General features: G+C 46.0%; 1 protein-coding gene across 7 annotated transcripts in view; it reads right to left on the bottom strand.

Moving 5' to 3' along the window:
* Window positions 1-25,392, bottom strand: part of FOXN3 (forkhead box N3) — a 402,973-nt gene that overhangs the window by 273,557 nt on the left and 104,024 nt on the right. For 6 of the 7 annotated variants that reach the window (XM_079914683.1, XM_079914684.1, XM_079914681.1 and 3 more), the window contains one exon: window positions 23,470-23,585. The exons of the other annotated variant lie outside the window; for it this stretch is intronic. The gene's annotated coding sequence lies outside the window, so the exon portion shown is untranslated. The remainder of the gene's footprint in view (window positions 1-23,469; window positions 23,586-25,392) is intronic. 7 annotated transcript variants of the gene reach the window in all.

The raw sequence follows: 25,392 nt of genomic DNA, 5'->3' as shown, positions 1-25,392 counted from the left end.
TTTACAATAGCCAGGACATGGAAGCAACCTAAGTGTCCATCATCAGATGAATGGATAAAGAAGATGTGGCACATATATACAAAGGCCAAATTATTAAAAAAAAAAAAAAAAAGCAACAGGGCCGTTTTAAGCAACCTTATGATGACTTAAAATGACAATGACACTGTTGCTACTTTAGACCAGTAAAAGCTTGAGAAAGCTTAGAAAGAAAGCTCGTCTTAATCAGACTGAATTTAAATCTGCATCCAAACCACTAGCCTTTGGTGTACAAAGATGGCATATTTGATCAGGAAGAGACTTTAGGATTATCTAGGCCATTGCCCAATCCAGGTCCACCTCCCACCTGGGGCATCTGCTCCACACACTGTGTACACTGTACGCCACACAGCCAAAAGCACACCCCTTCTCACTCCCGTAAGCCACAGCTTTCCTGGGCTCTCCCGTCTGCGCAAGTGCCGACTGGATTGAGAAGGCAGGCCCATCACAAGCATCACGAGACCCAGAAGGCTTCGCCAGGAAGGGAATTGCCTGTATGGTATCAGAGTCCCCAATGAGGGCTGCATTCAGCAACCCGTGCCCAAGACCAAACAAACAGCTCCATGGGGACCGTGGGGTGAGCGAGTGGGGTGCACATCTGCACGGGGTGACATCTGGTTCAGAACTGTCAACCTCACAGCAGGAGGGGAAGACTGTAAACTCTGCCGGACAGGGGCTAAGGGATGCTGAGAGGACCCTGACAACCCAGCTCGGGCTGGAATTCCCGGGGGAGCCCACTGCACACTTATCTGGGGTCTACTGTTCACTTTCCTTTCTCTAGAAATCCAGGCTACTACTTCTTTTTTTTTTTTTGCAGTATGCGGGCCTCTCACTGTTGTGGCCTCTCCCATTGCGGAGCACAGACTCCGGACGCACAGGCTCAGCGGCCATGGCTCATGGGCCCAGCCGCTCCACAGCACGTGGGATCTTCCCAGACCAGGGCACGAACCCGTGTCCCCTGCATCGGCAGGCAGACTCTCAACCACTGCACCACCAGGGAAGCCCCAGGCTACTTCTTGATGGGGAGATGGGGGGAGCAGGGTGATGGACTTCTTTTTCTTGCATTTTGTTCTAAAAGAGGGACATCCGAGTTAGATCTTCTTCCTTGAGTGTTCCAGAGGAGCAGTGCAAGCTGTGTCTAACAGGGTCACCGCCCCAAAAGTACAAGTTCAAAAGGTCAGAGCCAAGTACTAGACCTTTTCTTTTTATTAAATTTATTTTATTTATTTATTTATTTTGGCTGCGTTGGGTCTTCGTTGCTGCACACGGGCTTTCTCTAGTTGTGGCGAGCGGGAGCTACTCTTCACTGCAGTGTGTGGGCTTCTCATTGCAGTGGCTTCTCTTGTTGTGGGTCCTGGGCTCAAGGCGCGTGGGCTTCAGTAGTTGTGGCACACAGGCTCAGGAGTTGTGGCTCGCGGGCTCTAGAGCGCAGGCTCAGTAGTTCTGGCGCACGGGCTTAGTTGCTCCACAGCATGTGGGATCCTCCCGGACCAGGGCTCAAACCCGTGTCCCCTGCATTGGCAGGCAGATTCTTAACCACTGAGCCTCCAGGGAAGCCCTAGATGTTTTGATTAAATGTGCATATTCCTTTTTTGGTGGGTAGGTGCTGTTTAATCTGTGTGGATCCAGGAATCAACAGGCATCTCTCTCCCTATTCAAATCGAAGGAAACGTCTAAATAGCATCCAATACCTCATTTCTTCGTGTACAACAAATGTCAATGATATTCAAACACAGGCACTTCACGGTGAAAGAGCAGTTTGTCAGAGTGGATAGTGAATGGGCTTCTCTTCTTGCTTCTGGTTACTCTGAGCTCTGCCTGGGAGCGGAGATCTTGCTGGGCGGCATCCAGGAGGCTCTCCTAGGTCAGATCTGCACAGTGTAGACATTGCCTTTGTTGCTCAAAAGGATGGATCAGACAGAAAATAAATTAAGTAGAGTTATCAGCTGATTACAATCACTCTCTGAGTTCTCACCTCGGCTACACTGTGGGTAATCTGCAAAGAGGCATCGAGCCCCAGACCCCTAGCCTGGCACTCAGGGCCCCTCGTACTCTCAACCTGCTAACCTATCCTTGCTGACTTCACTCCCTTCTGGCCGCTGGCATTTCCAGGATGGGCTGTCCTTTCTCTTGTCCAGACCTCTCAGACTCACTCCAACACTTTCTCTGGACAGCTTTCCCTGACCAATCACTGAGCCCCCTTGACACCCTTTACCTCAGTATCATTCATCCTGTATCTCCAGAACCCAACACAGAACTGATACGTGGCAGGTGTCTGATTAATGTTCATTGAATAAATAAATCAGATATTCCTGAAACAATCAGCAAACTAAGTTTAAAAGAGATAAAGAAATGTGCACATTAAAAAGGTAACACACACACACACAGACAAGTCCTTTATATGCAATGAATACGTAGAAAAGCTGGTGAAGTCCTCTAAACAAGATCTGTAGTCTAGTTAATAGTATTGTACCAATGATGTACAATGGTGCTTTTAACGATGTACTAAAGTTATATAAGATGTTCTCACGGGGGAAGCCAGAAGAAGGATGCATGGGTCCTCGCTATGTTATTTTTGCAACTCCTGAGTCTAGGATTATTTCCAAATAAAAAGTTTCATAAAATAAACGAAACAAAAGAGGCAAGAAGTTTCAGGTACCAAATGATCAGCTGAGGTGAGGGGTTGCAGCCTCCCTTTTGCGACCCCATCATGTTCCCACCTGATACTCCCAGGTTAGGGATGATTCCAGCCTCGCTTTCTCTCTCCCTTCCCTCCCTCAGGTCTCAGCTGCGATGTCCTCCCCACTGAGGGTCTTCCCAGACCACCAGCACCACAGCCACTTTCCCCCAAGCTTATTTACTGCCTTCAGTGCATGGATCGTAATCAGAAATCTCTTGTCTGTTTGTCGCCTGTCTTTTCCCACCAAAAGGCAGATGCCACAGGACCTGGGACCTCAGCTGCGTGTTTACCACTTTGTCCCCAGTACCAGGGCATATCCTGGCCCACAGTACTTAAGAAATACTTTTAGATGAATAATGGATATGTTAATTAATAAAGTTATTAAATTAACTTTAATAAAGTTAAATTAGTAAACCAGTAAATTATTAAACCGATGCTGAGTGACGTTATTAGCCTTAAAGCCTTTCTAATAAAAATAGTAAGAACAACAAGCAAGTTCGTTACAAAATATAGCACTTGAACTATGGCTCGCTGGAAATGACTTGAAACATACAATGTGATGTCTGGAGTAGGTGCCGGAAGGAAGCAGACACCCCTAGAGCTGGTGTAATCAGAAAGGATGTCCAGTGAGCAACTGTCTGGATGGACATGGAAAGATGGATAGGTTTTTAAAAGAAGTCAAACTAGGAAGGGAGAAAAAAGGGTGCTTCAGAATTGAGAAGCAGCATGAAAGAAAACCTTAGTGGCATCCAGGCCCACATCTGTCCTTGTAGGAAGTTGGTGACCCGTCATGAGCAGTGCTGGGGTCAGGACGGTGACCGGGAGAGACAGACCCTGCCGGAGAGCTTCCACTTTAATCAGCTTTCTATCTGATAAAATAGTATCCGTAAACATCTACTTTTCTCATTAAGGAAGGCTTCCTGCTTGTATGGCAGGGAGTATAGAGACTGCCTCGATAGTTCTGAATTCTTACTAGCTGGAAGAATAGCCAGGAGGCTATTTAACATTGATTGGGGGAAGTAGGAACCCTTGCCCCTTTGGGGCAGACCCCTCCATTGTGGGGAGGGCCACTTTGGTGAGCTCTCCCGACCGTGCAGACAGAAGTCCAGTTCCTCCTCTTTCTTCCTTACAGGAAACACTGATATTGGAAAATTCATCCAAGATCAAATGCATCAGACTGGGATGTTAAGGAATCTGGCTAATGATGTCAAAAGCCATCTCATGAGTGATACACTCCTACCTAATTCCTTTTTTCTGTCATGCCCACCACCAAGCTGGACCAGGACTGCTGGAGGAGAAGAGACCTGGAAAGTTATCAGGAAATTCTAGGAGGGCAGGTTTAAAACTAAAAATTTGCATGCCACCCCTCATTTCAGAAGGCCACAGTTTGGGCAGTCTTGGAGCAACCAGTTCTTACCCATAACAGGTCTTCCTAGCCAAGTACGCTGGGTTCAAGCTATTCCCATAGACTTTGGTTCTTCTACAGCACAGAGTGTATTTCAACAAAGTCTTTAACCTACAGAAGTATCCTGAGGCCTCTTTATTCTAGCCTCAGCCACTGGGGCAGGGACATGGCATCACTGCTCTAGGGCCATAAGAAGTTGGGGCTCCGCTGATGGTTTTGCCGTGGATCAATGCCTCCGGCATCAGAGATATGCAGGGGTATGTGTCTCCCAGTCCACTGTCCCCAGCTGAGTGTAGTGCAGATGGAACAGATCCCAGTCTTCTCCAGATTCCATCAGCTGAGTAGGCATGGGGGCAGCGAAGAATAAGGAAGGATCATGGAAGGGAGAAGGGACTAAGGAAAGGTCACGTGTGGGGCTATGAGATGCCTCCATCTTCTTACCGTTCCCCAGGCTTGCCCCGTTTCCCAGACCCGGGGAGCTCCTATGCTAACTTGGAGTTTAGAGGCAGTTCAAGTGCCTACTCTTCTGGCACTCAGCCTTTCTCAAATCATGGCCAAGAGCTCCCATCCTCCCAGCCCACTAAACGGCAATCCTGGTGCCACATACACATGGCTACAGTGTCTAGATACCTTTCCAGCAACACCGGGAAAACTTGAGCGATTCCCCCTTCCCAGAAATCTTGCTGCGAAAGCTTCCTCTGCTTAGTTTATGAAGTGGGTTCCACCCTCTTGCCGAACCCTTCAGTAAGTTCAGCAAGATGGCCACACAAGGTGTGTTTTATACCACCGACTACATGCAAAAGGGGCTCCCCCAGGCTTCCCTGGTGGCACAGTGGTTAAAAATCCGCCTGCCAATGCAGGGGACATGGGTTTGAGCCCTGGTCCACGAAGATCCCACATACCGCGGAGCAACTAAGCCCGTGCGTCACAACTACTGAGCCTGCGCTCTGGAGCCCGCAAGCCACAACTACTGAAGCCCGCAGGCCTAGAGCCCGTGCTCCACAACAAGAGAAGCCACCGCAATGAGAAGCCCACGCACCACAACGAAGAGTAGCCCCCACTCGCCGCAACTAGAGAAAGCCTGTGCACAGCAACGAAGACCCAACGCAGCCAAAAATAAATATATAAATAAATAAATTTAAAGGAAAAAAAAGGTGGCTCCCTGAAACTCACAGATTTAAGCATCGCAAAGACTGTGAAGGGTGATCTAACACTTCCAACCTAAGCTGTTTATCATTTCAGGCCCTGAGAGGTCACATTCCATTTACTCCCGTAGATGAAGATCTGTTGGTGCTACAGACTGGAGGACACTCTGGAGATGTCCCACTTAAATCTCAATCCTGGAGCTACCTAGATATGGTAGCCTTAGAGCATCATTCTGGATTGATCCTAAGATTAGTTGTAAATGCTATTCCAGCTTTTAGGTTTTCATGCAGTGTTATTTTTACAGGTTGATTATAGGGGTAGAACGTTAGGGTGGTCCCCTTCTCATTTGCTTTATTCATTTTTATAAATTATACGCGCGCACACACGTTTCTACCGGCTGCCCCAACACGAGTCTCAGTGTGAACACCACTGAGCACTCAGGCAGGGAGAAGTCAGGGAGGAGTCAGCAAGCAGGGCCTACGCCTGCCCCGCCCCAAAGCCTCCCTAGTGCTCCAGCTTCTGGACCATCACCTCCACTTATTTTTCCTCCTTTTCATCTCTCTTCCTCTGTGTCTGCACCCCTCCCCCTTAATCACAACACAGTTCACTGAGGCATACAAGTCACTCTGCTTAAAGCAAACTGAGATGGGAATAACCGACACATTCAGCCCCCCAGGGGCAGCCATTCTGCTACCAAACACACCTTCGCCAAACCAAACGGAACTCCACTCCTTTCTCCTCTTTCTCATCTCTCTTCCAATTGATGGCAAGCGTAGGGGTTATGTGTTTTGAATGACTTGCTTTCTGCTGCCTCTTGACTGCTCAGACAACTGATTTGCCCATGAGCACCAGCTCTATCCATGTTGGAAATGTTCCTGAGTCTTAATTAAGGGCCAGTACTAGGCACTTGGATCAGCAGGATGAATCAAGACCTAGCCCATCAGGAACCCACACCTAGTGAAGGACACAGCCTGTAACAGCAACTACTCTACAGTGTGGTTAAGTGCTGGGATGCAGGGACAAACAGAATGTCATGAGGAACTGCAAGATACAAGGTCCCCCCCCCAGTTAAAGCAAATCCTTTAACATGAGATAAAAAATTTACAGGGGGCTTGGGGCAGCTGACCAAGAATCTTGACCCCCTTCCTTGGTTTTCTCGGTTCAGTGATTGTTCCAGTCACCACGTTGAGGCCCTGGGGCAGCAGCATGGTGGGGAGCACACTGTTCTCATCACTGACAAGTAAGGCAGAGGCAAGGGGGGCACATCTGAATCTTTATCTAAAGAATGGGGAGAAAAACAATGATAGAGATGATCACGGGCTTGGCACAAAATAAGAGTTGGTGCTCATTGTTGGTACATCGCTGCTGGTGGTGGTAATAATCCCGAACTCAGAAGAATCCATCCAGGCTGGACCCCGCCGGGGCTCTCAAGCACAAGCAGCTGTATTCACTGGCCACGTCTCACAGGGGCTCTCACCACCCCAGCCTCAGACACGACTCTCTGCCGGAGAAGAAAATGAGTGCTGGCCAAGCTAGACAACCAGCCTCCAGCAGAGAATGGTGTGATCCCAGTGCTGCACCTGTTCCAGGTACGTTTATCGCCGTCCACCACCATCTGCTCCAACTCTAAGCGCCTTGCGGGCAGAGAACATGGTGCCATTACATGTTACTTAAGTAACAGAGCTGGGTTCACGCTCAACAAATGCAATCAGGAAATTTCTAATCTGGCGGGGCTCTCGGAAAGAGTTACGTCCAACCTTTTCATTTAAAAATACAGTTATTGGGACTTCCCTGGTGGCACAGTGGTTAAGAATCCACCTGCCAATGCAGGGGACACGGGTTCGAGCCCTGGTCCGGGAAGATCCCACATGCCGCGGAGCAACTAAGCCCATGCGCCACAACTACTGAGCCCTCGTGCTGCAACTACTGAAGCCCACGCACCTAGAGCTCGTGCTCCGCAACTAGAGAAGCCACCGCAATGAGAAAACCGCACACTGCAATGAAGAGCAGCCCCCGCTCGCGCAACTAGAGAAAACCCACGAGCAGCAATGAAGACCCAAGGCAGCCAAAAATTTAAAAATAAAAATACAATTATTTACTAGATAATTTCTAAATATAGAAAAATTTAAGGAAAATGTAAATGGCCCCTAGTCACACCACCTAAACAAACTAGGCCCATGTAAACCTTAAAAAATAAAACAAAAGTGCTAGATGCACCCTTGGGTTTTTTTTTTTTTTAAGACAAAACAGTACAGGAATGTGTAAAAAGTTGCTTCCCTCCTACCTTGAACCCTCAGTCCTCCCTACCTTTATCTTGTGTAACCTGCCAAAAATAAGTATGAAAATATAAGCACAGATATGCATGCACATATATGCATATACATATATACACATATATGACTTGATTCTTTTAACATAAATAGGACCTGAAACTTGCTTTTTTTCCCACTTAAAAAGTTGCTATGGTCTGAATGATTGTGTCTCCCCCAAATCCTAACATCCAATGTGATGGTATTAGTAGGTAAGGCCTTTGGGAAGTGATTAGATCATGAGGATGGGGCCCTCATGAATGGGATTAGTGCCCTTATAAAAGAGACCCTGCAGAGCTCCCTAGCCCCTTCCATCAGGTGAGAATACAAGAAGTCTGCAAACCAGAAGAGGGTCCTCACTAGATACCTTGATCTTAGACTTCCAGCCTCCAGAGCTGTGAGAAATACATTTCTGTTGTTTATAAGCCACCCAGTCTGTGGGATTTTGCTACAGCAGCTTGAACAGACTAAGACAAAAGGCAGTGGACAGGGACCTCCCTGGTGGCGCAGTGGTTAAGAATCCGCCTGCCAATGCAGTGGTTAAAAATCCACCGCCAATGCAGGGAACGCAGGTTTGTTCCCGGGTCCAGGAAGATCCCACATGCCACAGAGCAACTAAGCCCCTGAGCCACAACTACTGAGCCCACCCACCTAGAGCCCGTGCTCTGCAACAAGAGAAGCCACCGCAATGAGAAGCCCACACACCGCAATGAAGAGTAGCCCCCCTCACCGCAACTAGAGAAAGCCAACGTGCAGCAATGAAGACCCAACCCAGCCAAAGATTAAAAAAAAATTTTAATAAATAAAAAAAAGGCAATGGACAAAGTTCTCAAACCAAAATACTTGCTTCGTACTCCCCACACCAGGCTACGTTCTGATTATATTATGATCTTGAGCAGTTTATTTAACCTCGCTGTGCCTTGGCTTTTTCAAGTGTAAAACGGGAATAGGTGAGTCAATACATGTAAACTTCTCAGAATGTAGACGGCACTCAAAAAACATGTATTATTGTTACTTATTATATCTTTGCACCCCTCCCACGTTATCCTATTTAAATGCTGCCCAGTGTGCCAAGGATATACACTGGTCTACCAAGGATAAACACTTATTCAGTCCCCGAGGGATGGGTATTGAGGTTGTATCTAATTTTTTGCTGTTGCTATTATGAACAATATCAATATTCCCATTCACCAGTTTTTGATACTTTGGTGAGTAGATCCATGGGATACATTCTTGAGGGTGAACTTGCTGGGTCAATGCTTTTGATAGATATTGCCAGATGCCCTTCCAAGATGCTCTACCAATGCATCCCCCCAGGAAAACAGAGAGAGGGTGTCTATTTCCCAACTCCAGCCCAGAATTGGATATTCTCAAATTTTTAAATACTTACCATACAAGTGACGAATGGTATCACATTTGTAGTTTTGATTTGAGCCTCTTTAAATTATGAGTGAGGTTGAGAACTCTTTAATTTACAGATGAGAAAAATAGACACCCAGTGTCCCCTAACTGGCTTAAGGTCTAATCCTGAGCTAGTTATACAGACAAGCCTGGACCAGATCTCGGCTCGGACCACCCTAAGGATGCCCTGACCCCCAGCACCAGGAGGAGAGGCTGACAACCAGTGGACAAACTTCTTCTTTCTCCCTGCCGGGCACACCAGCTGGGTAGGCAGGTGGCTCTCCGATGCCTGGGTTAGAGTGAGAGCCTCCCTCGGTACCCGCAATCCCAAGGCATGTGCTTCCCCTGCCTGACAGGGAAATCTCAGCCTCGTCCTCGGCCCAGGAAGCAGGGCTGTGGGGCCTCTCCAATTGGAGAGCTGCTGACTGCGGCTCGAATACAGAAGGCTTTGCCTCCGAACTGCCTGAGGTTCCAAGGTGTTTTTTCTCCTGTTCATGTCATATCAAATGTTGCTCCATCTGAGAGCAAAGTGGTTCGTGCTGTGATTGGACCTTCACATTCCTCTGTCTCCTTCTCTGTGGAACTGGACTTTATTAACTGGGAAAGAAAGCTCCTTGCAGTAGGGAAAGTATCTCTGGCCACATCCCACGGGCAGGGACAGGGCAGGTGTTCACAGAGCAACACAGGGGTGCGAGTACCCGGTCTAGGTGAGGGGCTCAGCTTCTGGGTCTCACTGGTGCTGTGACCTTGGGTGCTTCTCTCTAAGCCTCACCGTCCCCACCGGAACGACGGAAATGACACCGATACCTGCTTTGCCTACCCTGCAGGGTTGTTTCAAGTTAAGTAGATCATGTGGGTGACACTGCTTTGAAACTGTGAGACTCAACACAAATGGGGGATCTCGGTGAATGTCAACCAGCTGGTCGCCATCGGCTTCCAGGCCAGAACGTGCCTGTAGGAAGCAGCCATCCTCAGACATGGGGTGGGGTCTGCCCCTGCTCCCAGATATGCCTGAAGCCGTCCACCTCACACCAAGCACACCAGAACCAGGCTGATCGTCATGACACAGAGTGAGTCGAGGCTTCACCTTGATTGTGCAAAAAAGCATTTCATAAGCATCTGTTTATGCACCCGCTAAACTAGGTGTTCAGCAAAGAGAACAGCCAGTAACTTCATATTCCTTTGGCAATAGGAAGCACAGCTCCACTTGCTGGAATTTCTCAGCCAACTGACACTCATCATACGTTAGAATTAAAAACTAAACATGGCCATTTTGAAGGGAATCGTCCTACAGTTATTATATATTTCCATACTACTTTCTTCAAAAAAAAAAAAAAAGAGTTAAATACAGTCCAGCCTGTCTGCTTATCTCACTGCCACCTTCATCAACACTGATTATCCTTCTAAGTCTCGAATCATAAGAACCCGTTCTACCACTCCTAGCTTTGAGACCTTAGGCAAATTACCTCTTTGTGCCTAAGTTTTCTCGAAAATCAGACAACCACGTTAATTAGGAGCGTGGCTACATTAATAACACAAAACCAGCAAGGATCAGCTTAAAGTTTAGTGCATGGATTTGGAGAAGGCTCTTTTGTTCTCTGAGATATGTTTTGTTTCTCCCTAACTCCTGGCTATATTCCAGAGAGCTGAATTTGCTGGCTCCGTGAGGCTATCTTGTGTAGATATAAATTCCTTTTGGGGACTTGGAGAACATAACTAAGGCCCTGATGGGGATTGTTACACCAACAACCCAAGCCCAAACCCAAGCGTTCAGTTCCAAAAGGGAGACTCAAAGCCAGCACCCTGGAACAGCAGGGCAGAGATGAATAGAAGACACAGAGAGCACGGAGGCAAGGACAACGGGAGCCTCCCTGAGACTGGAGAGCGAGGAACAACTTCCTTACTGTTGGCTGTACGCACAGACCAATGCCCCAAACAAGCGAGCTTCGTCTTTGTAAGAAGAAACCTTCAGGGACTTCTCTGGTGGCGCAGTGGTTAAGAATCCACCTGCCAATGAAGGGGACACGGGTTCGAGCCCTGGTCCAGGAAGATCCCACATGCCGTGGAGCAACGAAGCCAGGGTGCCACAACTACTGAGCCTGCGCTCTAGAGCCCGCGAGCCACAACTACTGAGCCCACGTGCCACAACTACTGAAGCCTGTGCGTGCGCCTAGAGCCTGTGCTCTGCAACAAGAGAAGCCCGCGCGCTGCATCAAAGAGTAGCCCCTGCTCACCGCAACCAGAGAAAGCCGGCACGCAGCAACAAAGACCCAAAGCAGCCAAAAATAAATAAATAATTTTTTTAAAAAAAGAAGAAACCTTCAGATGCCCACTTAGGAAACTGAAATATACAGGATGAAATATAAAAGTGAACACCCAAGAGGGGGAAACCAAGCAAAATGGCTGCTCCAGAAGGTCTGTGTAGGAGGAGCTGAGAAGGGGCACAGGGTTGGCCAGGAAGGGGATGGCTGCGGGACTCCACAGATGGCCCACCTGCAAAACAAGCACACGGAATGCTTGCTTGAGTGGTTTATGTTGTATGTGAGATGGAGAGTTTGCGGGGCTAGAGTCCCGAGCCACTCCCTGGTTCAGTCTCTGGAGAGGACAATAATGAAGAGATGAAGCAACTCCATTTCAGGCGACTGGTCCATTTTTCTGAAGGATGTAAAGAATTCTCTCATAAGCTCTGCTCACTTGCTTCCACTGAGCTAGGTTTCTAGAGTTCTATCTATAATATTGAAGTTGTACATTATGGGCATCACACAGCTATTTATAAACATTTCAGCTCTCTCTCCTTCACGTACACAGTTATATAACATCTTCCCACCTTGTTGAAGTTAGGTGTGGCCGCATGACTAGCTCTGGCCAATAAAATGTGAGCGGAAGTTGGATGGCTTTAAGAGCCAGCACGTGCTTCACCATTTTCTCCTTTCCCTCAGCCTTGGTGACAGGGAATGTTCCATTGCCTCCATCCGGGACTGAGGTCAAGGACGCCTTGAAGCACAGTCCCTAGCCAACCTCAATAGATACGTAGGGTAAGCAAGAAATAAACCTTCATTGTTTTATGCCCCTGAGTTTTGGGGGCCATCTGTTAACCTATCACCTAGTCTACCCTGAGTGATACACACGTACCACTTAGCCACCAGAACATGACCTTCTTCTAAATCAGTAACTGGTTGTGCACCCAGAGAATTCGCAGTACTAGGAACCTAGCTGTTTATTACAGACGTAGACACAATTTTTAATTATGAGAAACCAAACTCCTTTCCAAAAGGTAAATTTTAAAACTAAGCTCTCAGGAATTCCCTGGCGGTCCAGTGTTCAGGACTTCGTGCGTTCATTGCCAAGGGCCCAGGTTCAATCCTTGGTCGGGGGAACTAAAATCCTACAAGCCATGTAGCACGGCCAAAAAATTAATTAATTAATTAAAAATTAAAAGAAATTAAATAAAACTAAGCTCTCAAACAATCCCCCAAACCCTCTAACTCCTTTCCTGAGCCCCAGTGTACACGTCCCCAGGTGCAAGGCCAGACATTAAAACCTGCTCCAAATGCATCATCTACCAGCAGAGGAGAAGGCAATCATCTTAGGAAACTCCACTTTCCAATGTGGAAGATTTCCCGCACGACATTCTTGATCAACACGTGAGTTCATCCTCCCAGACGTCAAGCTGGACTGGCCAAATGGGAACTCCTCTGTGGGCTCTCTTTCCCTGTTGAATCCAGAGTTTTAAAATGCAGTTCCTTGCAAATTTCCTGGTGGTCCAGTGGTTAGAACTCTGTGCTTCCACTGCAGGGGGGGCGGATTCAATCCTTGGTGGAGGAACTAAGATCCCGCACGCCACACGCATGGCCAAAAAATAAAATAAAATAAAATGCAGCTCCTGGAACATCACTATGGGTTGACACCCCCCAGAGTCAGGTTCAACCCAATTTCTCATGCCTCCAAAGGCATATTTTAATTCACCATTTTATTTAATATATAAAACATGAATGAAGACAAAACTTGCAGTACTCTCCTACACCAAAAAAAAATCCACAAAGTTTTTCTACAGCAAACGTATCAAAATATATGTCTCACACAGTTGCAATGTAGTTCAGGTACACTGGCTAAGTTGCGACCAATGAAATCTTCCCATTTCTAAAGACCAGGACCAAAGACACAGCTTCTGTTTATATGAAGCCACTGATTCAATCATTTGGGGTCAGATTTATTGTTTTAGCCATCATTACCTTTTTCACTTATAAATCAGTATCAATCTAGTCATTTTAGTGACCAAAATAACTAGACCATGATCTAATTTCTTAGGTTGTTAAAATAACCAGATCAGAGTCACAGTGGGTGAATCAATAAAATGCCTGGAAATAAATATGAGGGGAAATGTACAGCCACCCCATTGGATGTCAAGGTCGAAAGGCCTGCCTACCACCCGTATCCGTGCCTCAAGCCTTACAATTTATATCTATATTTTGACTTCCCAAGGTGCCGGGGCCAACCTCTAAGAATTTCGATGTGCACGTATTGCAGAACCACTCGGATGTAATAGTCAATTAAATTATTAATGAAAGAACTATACAAATAAAACATCATGCTCTTTTATGCAGTAATAATTATTATCATAAGCAATGCAAATTGAATAATAAGAATCATCAGGACAGTTCGGTGATAAGCTAACAATTTCTGGCAATCAGACCAAACATCTCTGCTCAAGCTGTTTAATAAAATAAATAGCAGGTTGTTGACATTTTTGTTCAGTTAAACACACACACATCCAGAGACTACTTATGTGTCCCGAGTAGAAGAGCTAAAAAAGAAGTGGAGACTGACTAATACAAAAGTGGAACCACTTACAACGGGGATCATTTAGATATCTCCACAAGAAATCAATGAATCCTATAAACTGTCCCAGAATCAAATGACATCATTTGCTCATTTATACACACATTGCATACACATATATTTACATATACATCTGCATTACATGAATATGCATATATATACAACATTATAAGAATCTTCTTATAATGTTTCAGGTACTTTCACGTGACGGATAAAGTTAAATGCCATAAGAATACTAGGCTGTCACTATTTAGAAGCATTTACCAAGCACCTAACTTCCTAGCACACAGGCACACACCACTTTGCAAAAAAACAAACCTTTTCCTTCTTTACCTTAGAGGACCCCCGATGCTGGAACCCTCTAGAAATCATGCAGTCTCAAACAGCATTGCCCAATCTTCTACCAGTTCACCGAAGACTGATTCAGAAGAGAAGCTGTCCGTTCACAGATCAAACTAACCACAGAGAAAGTCTATTAAATTCTAATTGGCAAGTCATTTGGACCTTCCAGTAGCAACTACAACCAATTTCCTGCCTCTTTTTGTGCACCTGGAAAAATACGTTTTCTATCTGAGGTAATGATATCCTCTGGTATTCAGAGGAAAAAAGTCAAAGGCAGTGAAGTCTCCTCAGCTTCCAGCAAGAAGAAAGAAATGCTAAAGAGTGAGCTGAACCTACCTGCCGTCAGATGTGTTCATGTTGCAAACAAACTCATCTTCTCCTAGGCTGGTTAAAAGTCCAACCATTCAGAGGCCACTTGACTGGGCTTGGGGGCGTGTTACGCCTTTTACAAAAGCGCCTTCCTCATGAGCTGCCATAACAACGAGACCAATTTAGATGCCATTCTCTTTCAAGGGGTATCAACTTCAAAACAGCTCTACCTCTTCAGACTCTGGGAGATGCCCCTGCTCTGAGTTGCAATTATTCCTTTGAACCTAACTCTATCCTAAAAGCCAAAAACCTCTCACCTGAGCTACGTGGCTACCACCACTGATGGAGCTACGAGACTTGAGCACAGTTCTGAGTTTGGGCTCAAAAGACTCGGTCCCTGGTTAACGCCCAAATATCCATTTGGGGAGTTCACATGCATATACCAGAGTGAGAGTAAAATAAACGTGGACACATAAATATGCCCACTACAGGGAAACGGCAACCAGGAGTTAACAGTTCACCCTCTGCCTTTGCAGGGGGGATGGGGTCTGCCGATTTCCACCAGGAGACAAAGGTGTGGCTGTGTATTCTTAAGCCGGAGTGCTGTGGCCAGATGTCTGCTCATCGTTTCAAATGCCTTTCTTCTCTCCTCCCTAAAGCAGGAAGAAAGTCTTCATTGATGCTCTGTCTCTAGCGCTTGCTAATCTCCTGTTTAATAAGGAAGACAAGCCCCAGGCTACGGACCTCCAGTAAACAGTAGTAGAAGCCAGTATGGAGGAGAGAGAGGGAGGTGAGAAGGGAACCAAGGAGAAGGGGCGAGAGGAGCCAAGTCAGGGAGGTTCCCAGATCGTGATTTTGCACCACAATAAAATTTCAAAAATAGTTTCGGAGAGGCGTAGGTTGCCAACTTTTTATTTTTCCAAGTAAAGAATACTGAACTCACTATCTTGAGTTTATTTTTCTCTTTGCCTTGGACTGGGGAAAAGTTCATCTTTGAACACTTATTTGTACATATCTGTTTGCTCCCCCCTCCTCCCCACACCCCATCAACTGTAAACTCAAGCAGCCCCCTCAGAATCTCTCTACCTTCCACACAGGAGGGCCCCTGGTGTCCAGGAACCACTGAAATAGACAGATTGGATCCCGAATCTGAGAATTATTACTTACTTTCTCATTTCACTTCACAATGTTTCACATTTCCTTATCTTCCTTCAGAGAATTTCTGTGAAACACCTTTTCTAAGGTGACATAACTATATGGCCATCTCAAAAAAAAAATCAACACATTTTACATCGGATCCAATTCAACCCTTGATAAGAAAGCACTATGCATGCTTTTAATGGAAATGAATTCTAACAAAAGGGTGTATTCACACTTTCAGCCTAGGGGCCTGACCCACCAGGGCCAAGAACACATGTGCAAGGAATGTGAATGCCGTCTTTTGCAGGCAGACAGCAGAAGGAGCAAATGACCAAAGATTTCCATCCATTTATTTTGACACAAACCTACTCTTCCGCCAGCCAAGATGACGGTTCTGAAGGGAACCAACTTGCAGAGTCTGGACCCGAACCAGGGCTTTCAGCAAAAACTAAGGATTTAGACCAGCTTAATTTCTGAATTCTTGTAAAACAAAGACCATATATGTTAAAGTGGCCAGCTCAGGGCCTGTGTGCAAAAATCTCCCTCTTCCCTTGAGACGAGAGCTCTGTATCTGGCCTCTCTCTCCCTGGCAAACAGCTTGCAAAGGGCTTTCAAACATGAAGAACTCTTTGTTGAAAGAGCTCTCATATCTACCTTGTTATCTGCAGTACATAGGAACAACTGACTTAGAAGTCTTTTCAATTCATTCTCATTAAATAAAAGATGGATTTTCATCTCATTTCCAATTATCAGTCAGGAACATACATTCTTTTTTTCTGGCTGCATTGGGTCTTCGTTGCTGCGCTCGGGCTTTCTCTAGTTTCGTTGCGGTGCATGGGCTTATTGCAGTGGCTTCTCCTGTTGTGGAGCACGGGCTCCAGGTGCACGGGCTTCAGTAGTTGTGGCACGTGGGCTCAGTAGTTGTGGCGCACAGGCTTAGTTGCTCCGTGGCATGTGGGATCTTCCCGGACCAGGGCTCAAACCCATGTCCCCTGCATTGGCAGGCGGATTCAAACCACTGTGCCACCCGGGAACATACATTCTTAAGTAATGACAATTATAATCACTTTAAGAGCTGCCACAAAATGAGCGCTTACTGTCTGCCAAGCACTGTGCCAAGTATTTTACTTTTGTTTATTTATTTTTTTATTGATGTGTAGTTGACATACAACATGATGTTAGTTTCAGGTGTACAACATAGTGATCCCACAATCGAATACATTATGAAAGGATTACCACGACAAGTAAAACCATCTGTTCCCATGCAAAATTATTACAGTACTATTGACTCTATTCCTTATGCTGTACTTTACATTCCCAGGACTTATTGATTTTAGAGCTGGAAGTCTGCATCTCTTAATCCCCTTCACCCAACCCTCCTCCCCCTGTGCCAAACATTTTATAAGAATTATTTTATTTAATTCTCACGCCAACTCTATAAGTTAAATATCATTATCCCCCTTTTACAGATGGGGAAATGGAGGCTCAGATACCTTCCATTATTTTCTAGGAATACACAGCTCAGAAATCACACCCCAAGTCATTCAGCTGGAAAGAGGAGGGACAGGAATCTGAAACTCTGGCTGATACGCTAAGCCTAACATCCTCTGCCTCCCTCTGGCACCCTTGGGTCACTCACTACAAGCAGCCCTGCCAGAAGCCACAGCCTTTACGGTGCATGCACTTTAACTAGCACCGCTAAAAACGCAGGCCATCCCGTCTTTCCTAGAAGCCAGCGTTGTTTTCACTCTGCTTTCAAGTCCTGTTGAGGCTTTATGCCTGCTCTCTCAGGCCTTGGACCACCACAGCAGTCATTCAGTCCCATCAGACAAAGCCATTTCTCTCAGGAGAGCTGGTGTCATTCCACAATGGTTTATGAGGGACCAAAACTCTGCTCTTGTTTTAAATAAAGCAAGCCCTCCAAAGTTCACAAATCTCTTTCATCTGCTTTAGTTTGTGATGACAAAGAGACGAACGTTAGTGGGGAAGCTGTCCCCTCCACCACCAATGTCTCGCTTTGTGACCTTCCTTGGAGGTTCTGCGGCCCCTCAGTTTCTCTACATACAGAAGACAAACTCTTACCTTCTTCACAAAAATGAGTGTGGCGACCAAGTGAGATAGTAAAAATACTTGGAGAAACAAAAAATTAAATGCCGTCTACAACGAAGGTGTTAATGTCCTATCTTTTCCAAATAGTACAGGTTCTGGCAAATTCCACTGGGCATTTATGTACAAGGCCAAAGCACAGATCCAGAAACTCTCTCTGTTACATATATGGGGATTTCCATGTAATGAAATGTTTCTGGGAAACACCTTAGAGCCATAAGCAAACGTGCTAAGCGGGCAGCCACAGGAAAACTCCCCATAGGTCTATGAATCAGTCCCCGGGAGAGTTTTCTCTTTTGTTTATTAACATTTGGGCCCCATGTATGACCCCAGCATAACTTCCCTTGGCATTAAAGTAACCGGGAACTGAGATTAATTGCCCGATTTTTAACTACCTTTGGCCTCTTGGCACTTCATGTTGTAAGTACCCTGCCTCTCAGGGCACGCTGACAACAAGTGATCTGTCGTCGGCTATGCTGAAAGAGCTCTGGTGTCTGCACAGTTATGATCACTAAAATAAAGGGTTCTAGCCTTCTAAGAATCTAACACACACACTCTTTGTGCGGCTTTACAGATGCCTCAACTAATGAGACCATCACAGGAACACATATTGAATTGAGTTGCTCGACTATTTACACACCCCCTAACCTGTCCAGCTGCCTCTGCCTCTTCTGGCCTCAGACTCCATTTTGAACATGGATTTCTGTTGTCCTTTCTGGAGTCTCTTATTTTCTCCACTGTATTCATTCAGAGGGGGGAAAAAAAAGACCTCATAAATGTCATTTCATATTCCAAGCAATTTGCTATAGGCAACTACACCATTACGTTGTACAAATAAATTTACATAAATCATTATTAGAATGTTTTATCTTAGCAAGATTATTTGGTTCCCAGAGCACACATTAAATGCATGCTTAAAGCAGAATATTTAAAAGTTATTCCTATATTGTTTATGAGATGGGATTAGAAATTTCCATCTAATTTTTCTTTCATAATGGAATTCCTTTAGTTTTCTTTGTACATCTAGAAACCACATGTATAATTGTCTGGGGGGTTTCTTGAAGCAAGCATTGCAATAGGTGCTTCTGTTACATTTGGTCCATTTTTCAGAGACTATTCCCTTGGATTCCGTGGGGTCAGTTCTGAACAGTGATTAGGAAGGCCAGGAACCAGGGAAATTAAAACCTTCTCCTGAGTAGATTGGGTTTTTGTCTGATATAATTCTTCAAGCAAACTGGTCGTTGGTTGTGGTTTGGCTTTTTTTTTTTTTTTTTAATAAACAAACTTGTAAACAAACTTCCTGAAAATGGAGCTCAGTTTCTACTCACTGTTTAAGTTGGGAAGATGCCTGTTTGGATCAACTGCACAGCACATGGCAAGTCTTCACCGGCTGGAGTTCTACTCCACCCTAGATCTCAAAATAAAATCTTTTCTCCCTATATATAAAGGTGGTGCCCATTTTTAAAACGAGCTGCAGTTGTCAACATTAAGGAGGCAGGCAGAAAGGGACCAAGTGAAAGTCAGGAGCAGCGCTTGCCACCCTGAACCTGTTAACTGCTGGCTCCGGAGAACCCCTTCATGATTCCATGACTTGTCTTCTCATCGGGGTCAAAAAGGGCTGGACTCACCACTCAGAGCTGTACCCTTCTCCCCGTGTGCGGTCTGGGAACAGACTCCCAAGCCAGTGTCAGGGAAGGGGGGCCCCACGTGGTCAAGGGCACAATCCTCGTAAAGGATGAGTGAGGCAGTCACGTGCAAGAGCTGGAAAGAGCAAGAAAAAGCTGGGTTCAAAGCAAGCTGGTGCCACTCTCTAGCTGTGACCACAATTTAAACCTTTCTGCATCTGTTACCTCATCTTAAAATGACATTACTTGTACCTACTTCACAAGTTTGTTTGGGGAATTAAATGAAAAGAAGGCAGGCAGAAGCTGAGGACAGTGTGACCTCTGGAAGAGGCTCAATAAACAGTAGCTAACATTAATCTTCAAGGATGACCAGTGGGGTGAAGCTGGGGTGAGCATGTCATGTATTGTCCATACCAGCATATTTCCAGGTGTGTAAGGAAGGGCTGTATTATAATTCTGTTGGGTCAACTGGCAAATGCTAGGATGCTTCCAGGCACACTGGGGCATGTGTGACTATCCCAACTCCAGCCCATCACCATTCAAGACCCGGTAAAGAAGTTAGGTAACGATTATATCTTACATATTTTACAACTCGTTATACCTTTTAGAGATCTTTCATACATCTTTTTAAGCCTTTCATAAACTGTGTGAAAAAATGTAGGTCTGGGTTAATTACCCTTTAATCATGAGCAGACAAAAGCACAGATAAAAGTTTGGGCTTCCCACAGTGATACAGTGTTGCAGGGGCAGTGGGAACCCCAAACGTACCTCACGCTGCTCCCTACTTCCTACCCTCCCAGCAACGAGACAGGGTCATGTGACTAGTTCTGGCCAATGGACTGTGGATGTGGAATTGGTCTGAGTCACTTCCGGTCTAAGGCACCTAAGAATGGGTGTGTGTTCTCAACTCTTTTTCACATATTGAAGCAACCAGGAAGCCACAGTTTGAGACGTAGGTGTCACAGGATGGGGGAGGCAGCAAAGCCACACTCGTGCAATCCAACTCTGGGTGAGTGAGAAATACACTTTTATTGCACTAAACCCTGAGATTTGGAGTGTACTTTTTACCCTAGTATCCCACAGCCTGCCCTGGCTCAGCTAGCTAATACGATTAGAACCCGCATCTCCAACTTTCACCAGTTTTCACTCAACAGTATCAAAAATCCCCACCAGACTGGGAAAATGCTGCGAAGATTAAATGCCATAGCTTACTCATGGCAAACCTTCAATGCTTACTTGATTTAAAACAAAATGCTTTCTTGGTTTAAAACAAAATAGTTCACACCCAGTGCCAAGTAAAAAGAAGAAAGTTCCAAAATGCAGGCTATATTTTAATTTGGTGCTGATTTGTTCCAACATTTACGTTAACCTGAGAAGCCTGGATGCCTCCTTTTAAAGACGACCCTAATAATTAGATTCCTGAAATGAAATAGCCTCAGTGTCATATCTAGCTTTAACTGAAAGTTAAATAGATGAACAGAAAAATCCAACTAGACTAGGACCAATTCTCTATCTCAATCTAGAAAATGCCTCTCTTCCTCTCTTGCTTATTTAAATCCCACTCATCCTTCAATCCTATTTTCTTTATGAGGGAAAAAGTTCCACACCTCAAATTTTGCAAACACTTGTGTCAATCAATTGCCTAGGCCAGAGGATAGCACCTTTTTTTCTATAAAGGGTCAGAAAGCAAATACTTTATGGTTTCTGACGCACCTATTCAACTCTGCCCTTGTAGCGCAAAAGCTGGTATAGACAATCTGGAAATAAATAAACATGACTATGTTCCAGTAAAACTTAATTTAGGGACATTGAAATCTGAATTCTATATCATCTCTACGAGGCAAAATATACTATTCTTCTTTTAATTTTTTCCAGTCATTTTAAAATGTGAAAACCATCTCAGCTTGTCCACCCCAGACAAGCAGTGGGCCACGCCTGGCCGGCGGGCCATAGCTGACCCACCCCAGGCTTAGAAGAGGCAGGGCAACGACAGATTAGGCAGTCGCTTGTGTGGGAGGGGAACACGAATACTGTTATTCTAGTTCTTCCACTTCCTGGTGGCTGGTGATCCAGGGCTCTGACTCCAGGAAGGCCTGAGCTCCTGGATGAGCCAGGCCTCAGTTCCAGAAGCACTGGTGCACGCTAAGGAAGGTGGTGTGTGGCCACGCAGACCTGACGGGCTGGGCGGGGGCCTCGGCCGGCGACCCTCACCAGCACCCTCAAGACCCAGGGCAGGAACGCCGCCACTGCTTTATCCAAAAGCGCTAGGTGTGGGCAGGATTTGCTGGGCCATTGCAAGATGAATCAGCACACTGGGCTCCCATCCCTGACTACGGCCCCAGCTTCAGCCTTGAGGCCCTCCCTGAATTCTGGTTTTCAGAACTCGTGATACACTCTTGGCATCAACGTACAAACTCACGTTCCTGGCTTCTTCTTCCTACCCTTCCATTCCACTTCTCAGCTCAGAATCACCCATTGTGAATCACCAGGTACTGACCTCACACAGCACCTGGTTCATCCCGGGGCCCTGTCAAGCCACACCCGCCAGGCAGAGTGCAGAGGGGAGGGGGGCAGGTATGTGAGGATAAACAATCAGGTAGAGAGGCAGAGGCCAGGTATGGGCAAGCCCAAGGAAGCAGAAGGCCAGCCAGGTAGCCAAGCCAGGGCTGGGGCACCACAGACTAGGGTCCCCTGAAGGAAGTCGTCAGCCAAGGTGACTCTGTAACAGAGCAGGGAGCGTGTCCCCAGGGGAACCTTAAGGGACCCAGGCCCTGAGGAGGAGCCTGGCTCTGGCTGGGATAGAAGAGGCTCGGGGTCCTCCAAGCCCTGTGTGGTCCTCACTGGCTAGGCTCATGGCAGGCTCGTTCCCGCCTTCCGGGCCAGACCAGGCTGCTTCTCTTCCCTCTTGGCTGTGACCAAGCCCGCCTTCAGCCCTCCCTCTTCCATGAACTCTCCGATTATTTCAATCCCAATCCTCAAGGTCTCTTAATTCCCTGAACCAGAGAGCTACCATAGTGCACGGCTCCGGCCGGAAGCTGAGCGCCATCTGCCATTTTCTTATGAGTGAGTCGTGGCTCCTTTGCTAAGGTCTGAGCTGCATGAGGATGTATCTTATGTTTTTATACGTCTTATAGTTTTTTATCCCCATCTGCCCTGAGAACACATAACAGATACTCAATGATACTTATTAAACTCAATTAAAAGGTCCAACATTAGAAAGATTAATACAATTCAAAAGAAATATAGGGGCTTCCTTGGTGGCGCAGTGGTTGAGAGTCCGCCTGCCAATGCAGGAGACACGGGTTCGATCCCTGGTCCGGGAGGATCCCGCATGCCGCGGAGCAACTAAGCCTGTGCGCCACAATTACTGAGCCTGTGCCCTAGAGCCTTCGAACCACAGCTACTGAAGCCTGCACGCCTAGAGCCCGTGCTCCACAACAACAGAAGCCACCGCAATGAGAACCCGCGCACAGCAACGAAGACCCAACACAGCCATAAATTAATAAATAAATAAATTTATAAAAAGAAATACAGTATTATGGGAAAGAAAATGACTTAGAGAAACTAGGTACGGCAGAGGCTAGTTTCTATACAAAAATTCCCAGCAATGTGCCTGTTGCTTTGTGTCTATGACACACACCAAAATTTTAAATAAAGATGTGACTCATTATCTTAATGCCTAAATTCATTGACCACATTGTCAGTCTGATCAGCTGTATAAATTGATCATTAAGAAGACGCGGGGAAAAAAAAAGAAAAATAAGACGCGGAGGGGGCTTCCCTGGTGGCGCAGTGGTTGAGAGTCCGCCTGCCGATGCAGGAGACACAGGTTCGTGCCCGCTCCGGGAAGATCCCACATGCCGCGGAGCGGCTGGGCCCGTGAGCCATGGCCGCTGAGCCTGCGTCCGGAGCCTGTGCTCTGCAACGGGAGATGCCACAACAGTGAGAGGCCCGCGAACCGCAAAAAAAAAAAAAAAAAGACGCCAAGACGCGGAGGAAGAGGGGGAGGATTTCAATTGCTGGAGAAACAATCAATTTGGCATTTGCATTTAAATATAGCTTTGGTATTTCATTTATTCAGTGCAATCTCCAAGAGGTGTAAGCCAGCTGGGGAAGGCAAAGCTTGGTTACCTGAGTCAGAATGGGTCCAGGAAACCGAGGTCAGCATTGCTCCAGTCACAGAAAGGACAGAGAGGCCTCCATGATCACGAGAACGCTGGTCTTCTAGGAGATGATGCGTCTAGTGGCTGGTGGAGAGGAGCAGAAGGACGACGGGATTAGAGCAGAGGAGGAGAGAGAACCCTCTCAACCACGGTGGATGTCACCTCTGGCCTGACTCTCTAAAACATGACATACTTCAGCGAAAAAGTCAATTGCAACGGTACCTCTTTATTTCTTGGCAAGTTATTGAAGCACTGGGTCTTTCGTGATGGAGTGTTCTTGAAACTGCCTCATGGGGCATAAAAGGACCCAGAGATTTGAAAATACATGCCATAGATATTATGAGATTATCTTATTTTACTCTAGCTGCCATTGAGACATTTGTGAGATCATTTTACTTTACTTCAGCTGCCACTGAAACACTTGTCTATATAAAGGAAAAACATCAGAGCGCCAGCAAGCCTCCAAGGCCGGCCTTCCACCATGAGAACCAGCCCTGATCCTCCGGGTAGACCAGGTATACAGGCTGCAAAGTCAATGACTCCCTAGTCTGTTGTTGTAAAATAAAATTACCCTGGCTCTATTCCTGGAGAAAAAGATGCCATCAAGCTAAAGCTCACTAAATGGGCTACAGGTTTGGAGAACACGGTTAACCTATAATCTTACAAAATAGAAAAGTTGGTACACGGGATAGACGGCATCATAATTTCTAATGGAAGATATTTTTTTGACCTACACATCAAGGAAGACACAGCAGTAGGCCCTCTAATGAAAAGAATGGTGTGAGCCTATGAGCTTTAGTGTGAGAATGTTAGGAAACAAATTCATTCTATCAGTGGTTCTCAAACTGTGGTCCCTGGAAGGGCAGCATCGGTATCACCTGAGAATTTGTTGGAAATGCAGATTCTTGGCCCAACCCAAGATCTACTAAATCTGAATATTTGGAGGTGGGGCTCAGGGATCTGTTTTAACAAGCCCTCCAAGTGATACTGATACATCTTAAATCATTAATTTATCCACCCATCCAAAGACATTGAGTCCATTGTTAAAAAATAAAATTACCCTACTCTACTGCATGTTAAGCTTCAATTAAGGGCCAAGTATTGGGCTAGGGATTGGGGAGGGAAGAAGGGTCAGAGAGAGAAGATGATGAAATCCCTGCCCTTGAGAAATGTATTGTCCTCTATGGGAGATAAAACAGGTATACAGGCAACTCAAATACAGACCGTGTTATTTTCTCTAACAAAAAGTTAGAAGTTTTCAAAGGAGATATTTGTTTCTGATTGGTGTGGGGAGGCAGGTAAGGGAAAGCATCAAGACAATCGTAATGGGACTTGAGATCTGCACAGGATTTTGACAGGCGGGAACAGGGAAAAGCTGAAGCAAAGGCAAAGAGGTGAGAAAGCATGAGGGCTATTCAGGTACATGGAGGAACCAGGTCTGGCTGATACGTGAGAAACTTGGAGGTGATCTCGGTGAGACAAGGTTACTGCCAAGCACAGACACGTAAATGCTAGGGGCCCGTTGCTTCTCTTTCTTGTATGAAGACTACTTAGCAGCACCTATGGCTTATGTTTAGAAACTGACGTCTGATAAACCAGGTGATTTAATAATTTCTAAGTCTAGTCTGCTTTTCTGTACGTTTTGAACTGCTTTTTCTAGAGGGGAGCACCTCAGCTGCTTCAAGGATTAACTGCTGAAGGTTTGCCCTGGAGGAAGACACAAAAGGAAATTTCAAAGCAGGCATAAGAATCTGGATGTCACAGTAGCCTCGGGCCATTCTGCAAAGGGGCAAAATGTTACCACACCTAAAAAGCCCCTGAAGGCACTGATGGTTTTAGCTTTATAAAATAACTCAAGTGGAGAGGGGTGTGCCTCAGTCAAAAGGAAGAG

Source organism: Stenella coeruleoalba, assembly GCF_951394435.1.
Source record: "Stenella coeruleoalba genome assembly, chromosome: 2".
NCBI lineage: Eukaryota > Metazoa > Chordata > Mammalia > Artiodactyla > Delphinidae > Stenella > Stenella coeruleoalba.
Note: the sequence above shows the minus strand (reverse complement) of the source record. Positions and strands in the feature narration are given on the sequence as shown.